The following is a 17304-nucleotide window of genomic DNA, read 5'->3' as shown; positions in this document are numbered from 1 at the left end:
GAAAGTGAAGGGTTGGAAAAAGATATACCAGGCAAATGGAAACCAAAAGTGAACAGGCGTAGCTATCTTGATACCAGATAAAATTGACATTAAATCAAACTATAAAAAGATAAAGATGGATATTTTGATAAAATGTTCAATTAAGCAAGAAGATATAACAAGCATATATGCACCCACACAAGACCAAATATATGCAGTAAATACTGCTAGACCTAAAGGGAGAGATAGACTCCAATAGAATAATAGTGACTGACTGTCGCACCCCACTCTCATCAATGACAGATCATCCAGACAAAATATCAATAAAGATACATTCGAGTTAAAATTTACTATCAAGAAAATGGATCTAACAGACACATTCTTCTCAATCAGAACATGGAACGTTTTCTAGGAAATACCACATATTAGTCCACAAGTCAGGTCTCAGCAGATTTAAAAAGGTTGAAATAATACCATGTATCAGACCATAAAGGAATAAAGCTAAAAATCAACAAGAAGAAAACAGAGCACTCATAAATACTTGGAAATTAACATGCTACTGAATGATCAATGGGCCATTGAAGAAATTAAAAAGAAACTCAGAAACTTTCATGAAATAAATGAAAGTGAAAACACAACATATCAAAAACTTTGGGATACAACAAAAGCAGTATTAAGAAGTAAGCTTATAGCATTAAGTACTTACATTAAAAAGAAATATAAAAAATCTAATGATGCATCTTGAAGATTTAGAAAAAACAAGAACAAATCAAACCCCAAATCAGCAGGAGGCAAGAAATAATAAGGATCTGAGCAGAAATAAATTGAAACTAAAAAATGCAAAAGATCAAAAAATACAAAAGTCGGTTTTTTGATAAACAGATAAACCTCCAGCCAGACTAATAAAGAACAAGAAGAGAAAGAACTCAAATAAATTAGAGATGAAAAAGGATACATTAGAAATAATACCACTGAAATACAAAGGCTCATAAAAAACTACTATGAAGAACTATATGCTAATAAACTGGAAAACCTCAAAGAAATGTATAAATCCCTGGAGTCATGCAAGCTACAAAAATTAAATCAAGAAGATGAAGACAATCTAAACAGACTTATAACAAGCAATGACACTGAGGCAGTGATCAAAAGTCTTTCATCAAGCAAAAGTCCAGAACCTGATGACTTTACTACTGAATTCTATAAAACATTCCAAGAGGAAATAACTCCAATACTTTTCAGACTGTTTCAAAATATTGAACAGGGTGGGATTCTGCCAAACTCTTTTTATGAGGCCAGCATTACTTTGATACCAAAACCAAAGACATGAAATGAAAAGAAAACTATAAATCTGTATCCTTGATGAATATAGATGGAAAGATTTTCAACAAAATACTAGCAAATGAAATCGAAAACTATATCAAAACAATCATACATCATGACCAAGTGGGATTTATCTCAGAAATGCAATGGTGATTCAACATTTGCAAATCAATAAACATCATAAGTCACATTAATAGAGTGAAGAACAAATACCATGTGGTCATCTCAATAGATGTAGAGAAATTATTTGATAAGATTCAACACCCCTTCATGATAAAAACTCTCTACAAATTAGATATAAAAGGAACTTTCCTCAAGATTATAAAGGCTATATATTACAAACCAACAGTCAATATCATACTGAATGGAGAAAAAATGAAAGCATTTACCTTCAAATCTGGAACAAGACAAGGATGCTCGCTTCCAGCACTCTTATTTCAGGATAGTACTGGAAGTTTTAGCAAAAGCAGATGGGAGGAGAAAGAAAGAAATAAGAGAGGGAAGAGATGTGCAATTCGGGACATGCTCAAGCTGACTTGCCTCAAACGGTAGAGTTAGAAACATACCAGGGGATTCCAATTCAATCCTATCAAGGTGGCATGTACCAATGCCATCTCACTAGTCCCAGTGATCAATTTCTGTTCACAATTGATCATAATGATAGGACTAAGAACCAAAGGGATCACATAAACAAGAATAGTGTCTGCAAATACTAACAGCTAGAATAAAAAAGGGAGAGAACGATCCAACATGGGAAGTGAGATACACAGCAGACCCATAGAATGGCAGATGTCCTAAACAGCACTCTGGCCTCAGAATCAGCCCTTAAGGCATGCGGATCCAGCTGAAAAGCCCATGAGAGTATTTCAGGCATGAAAAGCCAAGCCACTCTGGCAATAAATAAATAAATAAATAAATAAATAAATAAAACAAACTAAATGAAAGATCTCCGCGAGTGAGATCCCAGTGGAAAGAACAGGTCATCAAAGAAAGAGGTACCTTTCTCTGAAGGGAGGAGAGAACTTTCACTTTGACCATGGCCTTGTCTAAATATGATCAGAGTCGGTGAACTCAGGGTGCCTCCATAGCCTTGGCAGCTCATGACAAGAGCCTAGGGTGATTACTGAGGCCATAAACAAGAGTGTCAATTTGTTAAGTCAACAACAGGAGTCACTGTGCACTTACTCCTCATGTAGGATCTCTGTCCTTAGTGTGCTGTACATTGAGATTTAATGCTATAACTAGTACTCAAACAGTATTTTTCACTTTATGTTTCTGTGTGGGAGCAAACTGTTGAAATCTTTACTTAATGTATGCTAAACTGATCTTCTGTATATAAAGAGAATCGAAAATGAATCTTGATGTGAATGGAAGGGGAGAGGGAGTGGGAAAGGGGAGGGTTGCGGGTGGGAGGGACGTTATGGGGGGGAAGCCATTGTAATCCATAAGCTGTACTTTGGAAATTTATATTCATTAAATAAAAGTTAAAAAAAAAATCTCATTCACAATAGCCACACACAAAATATAAAATATTTAGGAATAAGTTTAACCAAATAAATGAAAGATATCTACAATAAAAATTATCAGACATTGATTAAAGAAATCATAAAAGACATAAAATATAGAAAGATATTCCTTGTTTATGGATGAGAAGAATCAATACCATTAAAATATACTAGGACTGGCACTGTGGCATCGCAGGTAAAAGCCACCACCTGCAGTGCTGGGCGCCTGTATGGCTGCCTGTTCAAACACTGGCTTCTCCACTTCTAATGCAGCTCTCTGCTGATGTGCCTGGGACAACAGTGGAAGATGGTCCAACTCCCTGGGCCCCTGCACCCATGTGGGACACTGGGAAGAAGCTCATGGCTCCTGATTTCAGATTGGCTCAGCTCCAGCCATTGTGACTGTTTGGAGAGTGGGCCAGCAGTTGAAAGTTTCTCTCTCTCTCTTTTTCCTCTGTGTCTCAAATAAATAAATGAATCTTTTTAAAAATGTACTACCTAAAGTGATTTGCAGATTCAGTGTAATCCCTATGAAAATAGCAATGACATTCTTTACAGAGTTAGCAAAAGCAATGCTAAATTTCAGATGGAATTACAAAAGACCCTGAGTAGCCAAAGTGATTCTGAGCAAGAAAAACCAAGTTGGAGGCATCACAATACCTGATTTCAAAGCATACTACAAAGCTATAGTAATTAAAATAGCTTGGTACTGGTGTAAAAACTGATACATAAATCAGTATAACAGAATGGAGTCCAGAAGTTAATCTACATACATGCAGCTAACTGATTTTTGACAAAAATACTCAGACTATACAGTGGAGTAAGGATAATCTCTTCAATAAATCATGCTGGCAAAATTCTATATATATAAAATAATGGAATTAGATCATGCCTCTCACATATAAAAAAAATCAACTCAAGATGGATCAAAGACATAAACTTAAGACCTGAGACTATGAAGTTGATAGAAGAAAACATAGGGGAAACACTTAAAGACATTCATGTAGAGGACAGTTTCTTGGACAAGACCCCGAAATAGGCAATAAAACAAAACTAAACAAATGGGACTATATCAAACTCAGAGGCTTTTGCCCAGCAAAAAGAAATGATTAATAAATGATCAATAGAGTGAAGAGACATTCAACAGAATGAGAAAAAGTGTTTGCAAACCATCTGAGAAAGGATTACTATCCTAAATATATCAGCTACTTAAAAAATTAACAATAAACAACCAATCCAGTTGAGAAATGGCAAAGGACTTCATAGACAATTCTCAAGAACTACAAATGACCAACAAATATATGAAAAAAATGCTCAACATCACTAGCTATCAGTGAAATATAAATCAAAACCACAATGAGATATCATCTCACCCCTGTCAGAATTGCTAAAATCCAAAACACAGTAACAAATGCTGGTGAGGATGTGGAGAATGGAACACTTACACATTGTTGGTGGGAATGTAAATTAGTACAGTGTGAAAACAGTGTGGAGATTTCTTAATAAATTAGAAATAAACTTGCCATGTGATCCAACAAACCCGCTACTGGGTATATACCCAAAAGGCTTGAACACAATGTATCAAATAGATATCTGCACCACCATGTATATAACAGCACTGTTCATAATAGAAAAAATTGTATATATATATACAATGGAATATTATTTATCTATAAAAGAGAATGAAATTCCACCATTTGCAGCAAAATGTATGCATCATGTTGAGTGAAAGAAGCCAGACCCAGAAAGACAAATACTGCATGATCTCCTTTATATGTGGGAGCTAAAATTTAAAAACCAAAAAAAAAAAAAAAAAAAAAAAAAGGAAAAAGAAAAAGAAATTTCCTTGTCAGTATTGCTGCAACTATATTTTTGGAAAACTTTGTTTCATATTTTTGTCAAATGAGTGGTTGAGAATGTTATACTACTATAGTTTAATGGTCTATGATCACTTTAAAATTTACTGTATGTGGGGGAATTGGTCATTTTTTTCATTCAATTATTGTTTATAGCATTTGTGTATATTTCCACTACACTAGAGTCTTCCTGCTTTTTACTGGTTAAACTTCTTATTTGGTGAAGTATTAAGCCTTTTTACTGTAATGTACTTCTAAAATATGGTATCCCATATGGCGCCCATATGGGATGCTGGCACTGCAGGCAGAGGATTAACCAAGTGAGCCACGGCGCCGGCCCCTAAAAATATTTTTTAAAATTTTGAAAAAATAAAACTTTGGAAATAAAAAGACTTAAAGGGAAAAAAAATGAGTGGATAGGACTTCCTAACACATCACCTTTTTCCTTTGCTCCAGATCTTTGCTCTAGTTCAGGTCAGAAATGATTAAGTAGAAGACTTCTTTTTTTTTTTTTTTTTTTTTGACAGGCAGAGTGGACAGTGAGAGAGAGAGAGACAGAGAGAGAAAGGTCTTCCTTTGCCGTTGGTTCACCCTCCAATGGCCGCCGCTGCAGCCGGCGCACCGCGCTGATCCTGGCAGGAGCCAGGAGCCAGGTGCTTTTCCTGGTCTCCCATGGGGTGCAGGGCCCAAGCACCTGGGCCATCCTCCACTGCACTCCCTGGCCATAGCAGAGAGCTGGCCTGGAAGAGGGGCAACCGGGACAGAATCCGGCGCCCCAACCGGGACTAGAACCCGGTGTGCCGGCGCCGCAAGGTGGAGGATTAGCCTATTGAGCCACGGCGCCGGCTAGAAGACTTCTAAGGAGACAAAATTGAAGCTAAAGACAAATGAAACTAGCTTACTTCTAGTTAAGCAGTACAGAATTAAGGAGCAACTACTTTTCATATAACATTAAGTATGTTCTAAAGGATGCTTTCTAGGGCCAATTATACTGCACCCAAATTAAAGTCACTCTGGTGACTTTTGTTTTGATAACTTTAGAATAAGGAGGTTCCCAGTAAGCCAATATAGCACAATAAGGACCTAATATTAAGCCCACATAAACAAAATAGTTAAAGTGTATTTTCCTGAGCTGCTTCTGTTATTGAACAGAAATTTAACTTGTAATTTGGGTTTTGGCCTGGAAATATTTTAGGCCACCAATTATTACACTGACTTAGTAAGAGCTTTGGACTTTGAAATTGAAGGAAGGATGTACGGCTTCAGCAGTTCTCCCATAGCCTGTGATTGAACTCAGATTATATGATTTTCTAAGACATGGCCTTTGGACCTGTCTTTGCTAGTTACTCTCTCCCTCTCAACTTTCACTGTCCAGTGTCCTGTATTCAGCTCTCATTGCAACAAGCTTCTTTTCTGATCCTCTACTTTCTTCACTCATATATCATTTGGGAGTCCATATTTGCATATTTTATTAAAAGACAGTAAGAATCTTGCACATGTTCTTCAACTTTGTTTATACCAGTCAGCCTCTCTGTCATGGGCCATCTCTCCCTTCCTTCTCACTGTTACTAAAACTTCAAAGATTCACTTTTTAAAAATACTTTTTTTCCAGACTCTCTGATTCTCTTGTTAGGATTTCTTACAACCTTTAGATATCCATGTTCTTTGAAATCTTATGTGACTATGATCTAAATTATATTGTTAGTTTTGCCTGTGGTTGTATTTTTTTTCAAATATTTTTGTTCAAGAAATATGAGCATGTGCAAAAGTGGTTTTAGCTTCTTATTCCTCAAGGTCTCAAATAAACAAGTTTTATATTTACCATAAGTTCTGGCTTATTTTCAACCACATCAAGCACTCACAGATGCACACTCCCTCAAGTGTACTATAACTGATTTCTAAATCTTCCCAAGTCTTAGTTTTCCAATAACTATGAGACTAGAAATTTTCACAAAACAAGAATACAAAAAATTCATTTTCTCCCACAGCACTCTCTTCTTTATAGGCCTAGAATTTTCTTACTTCTTTCTATATTATATGATTTTGTAGTTTACTTCACATATTTCCTCTTTATTTTGTTTTCATTTTTGTGTTTATTTATATTGTAATTATAATAGCTTAGGTAGGGAATAGGTTTGTTTACCAAATTGGCTCTATAATTAGATGGGATCATCTATGTGGTGGAGGCGATGGGATGAGAGAGAAAGGGGGAGGAGGCTTGGAGCTGAACTCTTAATTACTCCTTAAGAATCAGTCCTCTGGTCTCTCTGTACTTGTCACTGTCTAAGTCATTTTTCTCATAGATTCTCACCTTTCCTACAGCTTCTACTCTTTTGTCAGTGACACCAGATGTGTCTTTTTCTAAGTCCTGTTCTAGAATGTTCATGCTGGAACATTTTTAACTTGCCACATCAAATCTAGCATGTGCAAAAACTAATCACACTTTGTCCTAAAATCAGTTATACTCATTATTTCAGTGTTTCTCGTTATGGTGCTGCTGCTCTCCCAGTCCTCCAAAATCAAACTCCATAAGCCAGGATTATGTCTCCCTCCCTCCCTCCCGCCCTCGTTCCTTCTCTCCCTCCCTCCTTCTTTCTCTCTTCTTTTGTCATATTCTGGTAACAACAATGTGGCTTTCACAAGGAAAATCTTCTCTGAATAATGATTTATTTTTAAGAAAACTGATTTTAAAATGTCATTTTAATGCATCCAAATATATACACATTTGCAAACAGATTTGTGTGCTTAACTACACATGTACATTTAATAGATGTCAATCCTCTGAATTTAATCTATAATGATGTCATTTTTACTAAAATAGTTTTTATTTTGCTCAGTTCTTTACACAATATAATTAAATTTCACATGTGAAAAAAATGATTGAAAATATGTAATGGAATATGATACTCCTTGTGTTGTAGATTTGAGTTCACTGACTTTATGAATAAAGAGATAGTAAGCTGAATAGTGGCCATGATTGAGTTGATTTTAAAATATTTAATGTTTTAAAGAAGGTAAATTTATACAAAGGCTGATATTTTTAACTGTTTTTCATGATTACATGCACAGTAACTAAAACAGTCTCTAGCTCATAGTAAACACTCAGTAAGATTTTGTTGAGTCAGTGACTACAGTGACCATGCTGGAAATGTTATCAGTGCTGCATAGAGGGCATCACAATGTGCAATTTAGCAGTGTCTTCAAGTCACTATCTTGCAATATTTGTTACTGCTACTTTTTCCACCCTCAGAGGAAAAGCCTAATTTACTCATCTGAACACATGATTTTAAAAATAATTCTTTCTGGATAGGCTTGAGCTTAACTTCTTTTAAAAAAAAAGCTTTGTTTATTTGAATGGAAGAGTTAGAGGGTAAGGGAGGGAGGAAGGGATGGGTGGAAGGGTGGGGGGGAGAGAGAGAGAGAGAGAGTGCTTGCATCCATTGGTTCACTCTTCAAATGGCCATAACTACTGAGACTGGGCCACAGGTGCTTGGAACTTTATTACAGTCTTCCAGGATTTGAACTGGTGCTCATATGGGATACTGGCATCCCAAGTGACAGCTTAGCTTCTGCTGTGCCACAACACAAGTTTCAGGCATGAGATTTTAGCTTTTGGGGAAGTTGTACAGATAGGAATTAAAAAAAATACTGTATTTTGACTTTTGACAAGAGAAAGTAGACTCATTTCTCTTTACTCCTCCCTGATAAGTCTTGTTAAACTTTGGGTAAGTCTATTATACAGTGATGCTGGAAACAACAGAAGAAGAACTCTGAAAAAGGAAATAGGAAGAGAAATTGATTGGAGACCCCCAAACTGGGGGAAGTTGAAAGATGTCTTCTGACCCCCGACCCAGCAGAGATCGATGTTTTCTGAGACAGAACCTAGTAACAGAAGCAGCAAAAGGAGGCTCAATCCGACTCCAAATGGAAGTCTTGCTGACGACACCAGAATAATCTGGTTCCATTACTAAAACTGGAAACCCTAATGACAGACATCCAGGCAGAACACTCCATTTTCACCTGTTGAGAGGTAAACATCCCGAGGAGCACTGGCAAAAGGAATCCCACTACAAAAGCACCTTACCCAGGTTCCTTTATCACCATCCGTCAGAGACCCTCTTCTTCCTCAGGCACCAGATGGCCTAGCATGGGGGGTCATTCTTCTTCCTCCTGAAGTAGCATCATCAAGTACCATTAGGAAACCCAGTAGTACAAGAGAAAGCAAGCAGACCAAAATAACAGCAGACTCTGGAAACTGAACTGCCATTCTAATCACAGCCCGCAAATATGAAAGTCAGGACCTACATACCAAACACAATCAGAATGACTGCTTTGTAGAATAAAATATTAAAATAAGACCTCAAGACTCCTAACATAATAAACAAAATGTCCAAGTTACAACCTAAAATCACAGATCATACCCAGAACTAGAAAAAGAACAACTTGGGCTGGTGCTTTGGCTCACTTGGGTAATCCTCCACCTGCAGTGCCAGTATCCCATATGGGCACTGGGTTCTGACCCCGGTTGCTCCTCTTCCAGTCCGGCTCTGCTGTGGCCCAGGAGGGCAGTGGAGGATGGCCCAAGTGCTTGGGCCCATGTGGGAGATCGGGAAGAGGCACCTGGCTCCTGGCTTCAGATTGGCGTAGCTCCGGCTGTGGTGGCCATTTGGGGAGTGAACCAATGGAAGGAGGACCTTTCTCTCTGTCTCTCTCTCTCACTGTGTAACTATCTGTCAAATAAAAACTTTTTTTTAAAGAAAAAGAACAACTTGAATAACAAAGGACAGTCAAATGATGATAACACTGACATGAGTCAAGTATTGGAATTATCTAACACAGATTTAAAATAGCCATCATAAAAATGCTTCAACAAGAAATTACCAATTCTGAGACAATAAAAGAAAAGCATAGCAAAGAAATAGAAGTTAACAAAAGAATCACTATGGTACATGTACCATATTCCATTTAAAAAATGACAATTATATAAGTGAAAAATACAATAACCAAAAAAAAAGAAAACCTGGTGATTTTAAATTGTATACCAGACATTTTTTTTCTATTTTGTTAGGTTTTCATTTTCAGCTCATTATGTGTTTTGACATGGCTTTCCTTAAGTTTATCTTTTTTATTGTTTACTCAACTTCTTGAATCTGCACATTTGTATCTTTTGCCAAATTTGGGACTAATAATAAAGAGAAATGAAGGACCATGGGATCAGTGAACTTGAGGACAGATTAGTAGAATTTGCGAATTTAAAAAAAAAAAGGTTTATTCAGTTATTTGAAAGGCAGGGAGAGGACAAGAGTGAGAGCAAGAGAGAGAGATCTTCTATCCAACCACTTGTTCACTCCCCAGACAGCTGTTATAGCCAGGTCTGGGCCAGGAACTCCATCCTGATTTCCCATGTGGGTGTCTGGAGCCCAAATATTTAGGCTATCTTCTACTATATTCCAGTTGCATTAATAGGAAGCTGGATTGGAAGTGGAACAGCAGTGACTTGAACTGGCACTGAGATATGTGATGTCAGCATTTCAAGGAGCAGCTTAACCAGCTGCACCACAAGGCCAACCCTAGAACTCCTGAATCTTAATAACAGAGAGAAAATAAACTAGGAAAAAAATGAACAAAGCATTAGGAACCTGTGGAACAACAAAAAAGCAAAAAAACCTAAAAGTCAACATTCATATATCGAGTGCCAGAGGTAAAAAAGAGGGAAAAAAGAGTTGAAAAAGTTTTCCAAGAAATAATGGCTGAAAACATTCCAATTTGAGAAAATCTAGGAAAGAAAGCTGAAAGCAGCCAGAGAGAAATGGCACCTTTCTATATAATTTGAGTGACAGCAGATGTCTCATCAGAAAACGTGGATATACAGAAGTTGCTACTGTCAAATTTGAGTTCTGTATCTGGTCAAACTATCCTTCATAAGCTTGATCTATCTAGCTATATACTATCTATATAATTATGAATATATAATATATCATCTATTTAATCTACATCTATCATGTATCTATCCCCGAATCTATCTTTATGTATAGCCTTATAATAATTGTTACAGAGACCAGATAGTCACTACCATCAAATCTGATCATTGTAAACTGGTTTTTAAATTTTATGATAAAAAGCTCTTCTTTCTTTCCATACTCTATTTCAAATCTCTACCATCAGTCTGGTCACTGTAAACTAGGTTTAAGTAACTACTTTATCTACAATTTGATGACATGCTGTACAATCTTCTCCCCACACCTTCTTCTTTTAGACCTGGGTTTCTTACCCAATTTCGTATCCTCAGCAGCTCTCTCAGATGTTGACAAATATCAGTGTCTAATACTTGCCCACTTAACTGATTTGATTATGAGTATGCTGAGTATTGTGACATAATCAAAGGTTCTTTCAAGGCCAAAGGGATTTTGTCTATTTCTATCAGTAAAGCAGAACAAGAGAAGCACATTAGATGTTATAGGAAAAGTACAAGTATTTGATGCCAGAACTGTCTATGACTCTTAGGGGATTGTTTATGCCTCTTCTAAACACAGTCCAGGAATTGTTGACAAAGCCTGATTTAGCTGCACTTCTGTAATAAATATAGTCCAAGACACTAAGCTACTATAAAGAAAACACACAGGGACAAAGGCTATTTTTTTTTTTTTTTTTGTAGCTCCTAGACTAACTGCAAAAAGCAGAGGTGAGGTCATCTCATCTTTCTTCCTGCCAATGGTGACAACACCTTAAATCTTCCTGCGGATCTGTGTGGCACTTCAATTAGCGAATCCCCTGGGAATAGTGACCCTTTGGAAGGCATCAGCCTTGTCAAATTGCTCCTCCCATCATAAATCACAGCCATAAAGCAAAGCCTCCCTCACAAGATAAAGATGCTTCTATGCACTGCTTCTATTTGGATCCTTCCAATGCTACCTATAAGAAGCTAAGTTCTACAAAGCCATAAGAATTCTCAAACTCAGCAGGCGCCGTGGCTCAATAGGCTAATCCTCCGCCTGGCAGTGCCGGCACACCGGGTTCTAGTCCCTGTCGGGGCGCCGGATTCTTTCCCGGTTGCCCCTCTTCCAGGCCAGCTCTCTGCTGTGGCCAGGGAGTGCAGTGGAGGATGGCCCAAGTGCTTGGGCTCTGCACCCATATGGGAGACCAGGAGAAGCACCTGGCTCCTGCCTTTGGATCAGCGTGGTGCGCCGGCGGCAGCGCGCCAACCGCGGCAGTCATTGGAGGGTGAACCAATGGCAAAAAGGAAAACCTTTCTCTCTGTCTCTCTCTCTCACTGTCCACTCTGCCTGTCAAAAAAAAAAAAAAGAAGAATTCTCAAACTCTTCTTTCTTTGCCCCTCACTGGTGATACTCTCGCCCTGCTTGCTTTCCTCCTCTTATCAAATGCAAAATACTGTTGCAAAAATGCATCTTGCCCCATTTCAGAAATTCAGCTCCAGTGTAAGTTGTTCACAAACTGCCACCTACAGATCTGCAGTCCTTTTTACTGGAGCTCGTATGGGGCCCCGGTCTTTTTTATTCACTATAATATGAATGGTATCTACATTCATTTTATAAGTTTTTTGTTTTAAATGTAACCAGGTTTAAAACTTCTTCACATTCAGTTCATTTGTAGACATGTGCATATACTATTCTTGAAAACATAATAGCTAAAAGTGAGAGATTCATGATAATGATCATAACATGGAAAAAAGGTATATTGTTGCATACATGGTATAATTCAGTGAAGCAATATTTATACCTATATACCAAATGCTATGGCATCCATATGATTTTTATACTCTGTATATATTTACTGACACAAATAAAATAAGACATGTGATATTTGCAAAGGAAGAAATGAAATTGACCAACATGCACATGAAAACGCTCAGTATCACTAACCATCACGGAAATACAAATAAAAACCACAGAGAGGTATCACCTCGCTCCAGTTAGAATGCCTATCACCAAAAAATAAAAAATAACAAATGCGTGATTGTGGAGAAAAGGGCACTCTAACACACTATTGATGGGACTATAAATTGCTACAACTGTTATGGAAAACATTATAGATAATTTCTCAGAAAACTAAAAATGGATCTGCCATATGATCCAGTTATCCCACTGCTGGAAATACATTCAAAGGAAGTGAAGTAAGCATATGGAATAGTTACCTGCACTCCCATGCTTACAGCAGCTCAATTCATAATGGCAAAGATATGGAATCAACCTTGATATCCATCAACTGATGTCATGTGGTATATATATACAACAGAAAACTATACAGCAAGTAAAAAAGAATGAAATCTTGATGCTTGAGTCAACATAGTATCTATATTTTTCACCTTATTGCCTGGTTCAGGGAATCTTAGAAGTCACCTGGTAGAAACTTTATTTTATCATTTTTAGGTTGATTTGGAAAGGGATGTCAGGAGGTGTCCGTCATCCATGACCCGCACCAAATATAACCTTTACTTCACTGCTTCACTTCTTCATGGAAATCAAGCTTGCTGAAGTCATCGTTCCAGGAGCTATTGGAGGTAGAGAAAGCTGTGGTTTTTTTCCTCATTGACTTTTGGAACATTTAGTCCTAATAATTTACGTTCCCTTAGCTATGTGCCCAGTCCTTACTAGTCCCTGCCTCAGATGTATGCCCTTTGTTCACTTTTTTTCTAGGACATGTCACATTTTCTTGAGTTAGTATTTATAAGTGTGTATACACATGCTTGCATGCATCTGCCATTAGCATCCCTGCATTCTTATCCAAAGTCCCATGCCCCTATTGCACTCCTTCCTCTGAGTATGATTTTTCTGATTCTCATTTTTTTTGTGGAGAGATTATCGCACTTTTTATTTTTTATTTTTTTAACTTTTATTTAAAATTTCCAAAGTACCACATTTGGATTATAGCGGCTCCCCCCCCCCATAACCTTCCTCCCACCCGCAACCATCCCATCTCCCACTCCCTCTCCCATCCCATTCTTCATCAAGATTCATTTTCAATTATCTATATACAGAAGATCAATTTAGTATATGCTAAGTAAAGATTTCAACAGTTTGCACCCACACAGTTGCACAAAATATGAGTACTAGTTATACCATTAATTCACATAGTACAGCACATTAAGCACAGAGATCCTACATGAGGAGTAAGTGCACAGAGACTCCTGTTGTTGATTTAACAATTGACACTCTTATTTATGGCATCAGTAATCACCCGAGGCTCTTGTCATGAGTTGCCAAGGCTATGGAAGCCTCTTGAGTTCGCCAACTCTGATCTTATTTACACAAGGTCATAGTCAAAGTGGAAGTTCTCTCCTCCCTTCAGAGAAAGGTACCTCCTTCTTTGATGGCCCATTCTTTCCACTGGGATCTCACTCACAGAGATCTTTCATTTAGGTCTTCTTTTTTTTTTTTCCCAGAGTGTCTTGGCTTTCCATGCCTAAAATACTCTCATGGGCTCTTCAGCCAGATCTGAATGCCTTAAGGGCTGATTCTGAGGCCAGAGTGCTGTTTAGGACATCTGCCATTCTATGAGTCTGCTGTGTATCCCGCTTCCCATGTTGGATTGTTCTCTCCTTTTTAATTCTATCAGTTAGTATTAGCAGACACTAGTCTTGTTTATGTGATCCCTTTGACACTTAATCCTATTACTATGATCCATTATGAATTGAAACTGATTACTTTGACTAGTGAGATGGCATTGGTACATGCCACCTTGATGGGATTGAGTTGGAACCCCCTGGCACGTTTCTAACTCTACCACCAGGGGTAAGTCCGAGCGAGCATGTGCCGAACTGTACATCTCCCTCTCTTATTCCCACTCTTATATTTAACAGGGATCACTTTTCAGTTAAATTTAAATGCCTAAGAATAATTATGTGTTAATTAAAAAGAGTTCAACCAATGGTATTAAGTAGAACAAAAAAATACTAAAAGGAATAAAATAGTAAGTTGTTTATCGTACTTTTTAAAAACATACTAGAAATATTGGAAGACCAGGTTAATAAACTTCAAATCTCATTTTCTGAATAGTGTTCCTTAAACATGAGCCTTTGATTGCATGAATCTTCAATTTATTCTACTTTGTACTCCTACCCTCTTAAAACATAGATAAACTGTAAAAGGCACATACAGACTTTTAGTGGAATGCATTCTGGATTAGGGAAGAGATAGGAGTTTGCTAGTCAATGGAAGATGGGATTTCAGGTCTATTCAATGTTTACTGTGGGGCGGGGATGGGGAGATACTCATCACTTCGGTCTGAAGGTCATGGATTCTAAAACCATTTTAATTTGTCTTTGGAGAAGGAATTCTGAATATAGCAAGTACACAGAGTGATAATGTTGCAGAAACAGCAATTGATTTTTATATTACTTCCACAGAATCATCCCATGCAGGCATTCTGACTTTCCTATTGATCTGAGATGGAGTTGAGTTAGTGAGCTGGATGTAAATTTTCCTAACTCCTCATCAAAAGTCCATCAGAGCTTGAAATAATATATTCTTTTCTTTTTCTATCTTGAAGGACAATTAGGAATTGCATGCTTATGTTAACAGCATAGCAATTATTTTTACTTGGTTTAATAATAAACCTGTTTTAAAAACAGGAAAATTCTGTAAAAGAGGAAGTTCTTATTAAGATTATACCAGAGACCTTTGGTATTGCAACAGAAAGATTTGTTGAGTTCAGCAGTCATTAGGAAAATATATTCATGAAAAGAATTACATGGAGAACTGAAAGGTTTGAATTGTCCTTTTTGTTAAAATATTCTAGTCCACCTGTTTTATCCCATTCTAAAGTTGCCAGATATTCCCTTAGTCCTCATCTAAATTGTTAAGCTTTCAAACAAACTTGGATTGTTATGATATTCATGCTTCATGTATAATTATTTATGTAAGTTATTAGACATCTTTCTTAACATTTAATTTAATATAAACTTTAGTATTTCATGTCATCCTTATATATGGAAAATTTATAAATATGTAAGAAATCATATTGTTAAGATTTATTTTATTTATTTGGAAAGTAGAGTTATGGAGAGAGAGAAGGAAACAGAGAGAGAGAGGTCTTCCACCTACTGGTTCACTCCCCAAATGGTCATAATGGCCATGGGTGGCCCAAGTTGAAACCAGTAGCCAGGAGCTTCATCCATTTCTCCCATGTGGGTGGCAGGGGCCAAAGTACTTGGACCATCTTCCACTGCTATCCCAGGCACATTAGCAGGGAACTGGATCAGAAGTGGAGTAACCAGGACTTGTATGGGATCTCAGTGCTGCAGGCAGCAACTTAACTTGCTGTGCCACAACACCAGCTCCAAGAAATAATCGTAATCAATTTTGTTATTATTTATGTGCATAAAATATCATATATTTTAATATACAGTTCTATGAGTTTTGACAAATTTATTTAGTCCCACAATCCACCACAAACAAGATATAGAACATATCCAACACCCTCAAACATTCTGTCATGCGTCTTTATAGTCAATCTCTTCCCATTCCTGACTGCAAACAACCCCTGATCTGTTTTCTAACAATATGAAACCATAGTATAGTTTTGGATCTTCAAGATGTTCATATAGACCCATGTTGTCTTTTGTATCTTACTTATTTTTGTCCTTGAAAATACTTCTAAGCAAGTGAATGATATGCCATAGGTTGGGAGGAAAATATTTGGGAAGTATGTATCTGAAAGGACTTATGCTCAGTATACTCAGACTATGTGAACTCTTAATATTAAGCAAAAAGACAACCCAATTTTTAAAGATAGACAGAAGTTTTGAACAATCAATTCATCAAAATACAAATATAAAATACATACAAACATATGCCTGACATCTTTAATCATTAAGAAAACCACAATGAGATACCTCTGTACACTCACTAGAGTAGCTAAAAATAAGAAATCAAGTGATAATGAGGATGTTGAACAACTAGAACTTCATACATAATGTGGGGAAATTCTTTGGAAAGTTCTTTCTAATAAGGTTGAAAATATACTTACTGTGTGTCTCAGCAATTTCATTCCTTAATATTTGTTCAAAAGAAATGAAAACACGTTGATTTAAAAAAACATTTAACAACAGCTCTAGTGTTTGTCAACTGTGAATAGCTAAGCAAACCCTGGAATGAAATACTATTCAGAAATCAAAAGAAACTACTTAATGATAACCACTACCGCATGGATGAATTGGAAAAAGTGTTATGTTGAGGGAAGGAACCACAATTCAAAAGACCACAATTCAGAAGTATAAAAAAAAAACTAATAAAAGCAGTGAATATCTCAGCACCACAGACAAGGTTTTACTTGCAATGTTACATGATCATCTTTTTCTTTAAAGCCTGCATAACCATAAGACTATTAACCAATGTAATGGTAGTTACCAAGAGATTGTTCTTAGAGTGGAGCGTTTATAGAATTGTCCTCAAATTTAGTCTTATTTTTCTTATCATGGTCTATGTGCTCAAAGAAAGTTTGAGCACATCAACAACTGATTTCTCAGTATAGTAGGCATGTAGAACATTTCCATCACTCCCAAGTGGTTTCTGTAGTTCCAGCAGAGAATCACTGGGGGATGTCAATGGTATGTACCCTGAAACCCTATACCATGTGGAAGGTAATAGTTAATTCCACACCCAGTGAAAAGTAAGGACTCCTGGTGC

At 37.0% G+C, this 17304-nt stretch overlaps 1 long non-coding RNA gene across 1 annotated transcript in view; it reads right to left on the bottom strand.

Moving 5' to 3' along the window:
* Window positions 1–10969, bottom strand: part of LOC127483443 (uncharacterized) — a 65503-nt gene extending 54534 nt beyond the window's left edge. The window contains exon 1 of the long non-coding RNA XR_007909667.2: window positions 10932–10969. This is a non-coding gene — a long non-coding RNA (uncharacterized lncRNA). The remainder of the gene's footprint in view (window positions 1–10931) is intronic.
* Between the last annotated feature and the right edge of the window lie 6335 nt (window positions 10970–17304).

Source organism: Oryctolagus cuniculus, chromosome 13 (genome assembly GCF_964237555.1).
Source record: "Oryctolagus cuniculus chromosome 13, mOryCun1.1, whole genome shotgun sequence".
Taxonomy (NCBI): Eukaryota; Metazoa; Chordata; class Mammalia; order Lagomorpha; family Leporidae; genus Oryctolagus; species Oryctolagus cuniculus.
This window is presented reverse-complemented; position numbering and strand designations above follow the sequence as displayed.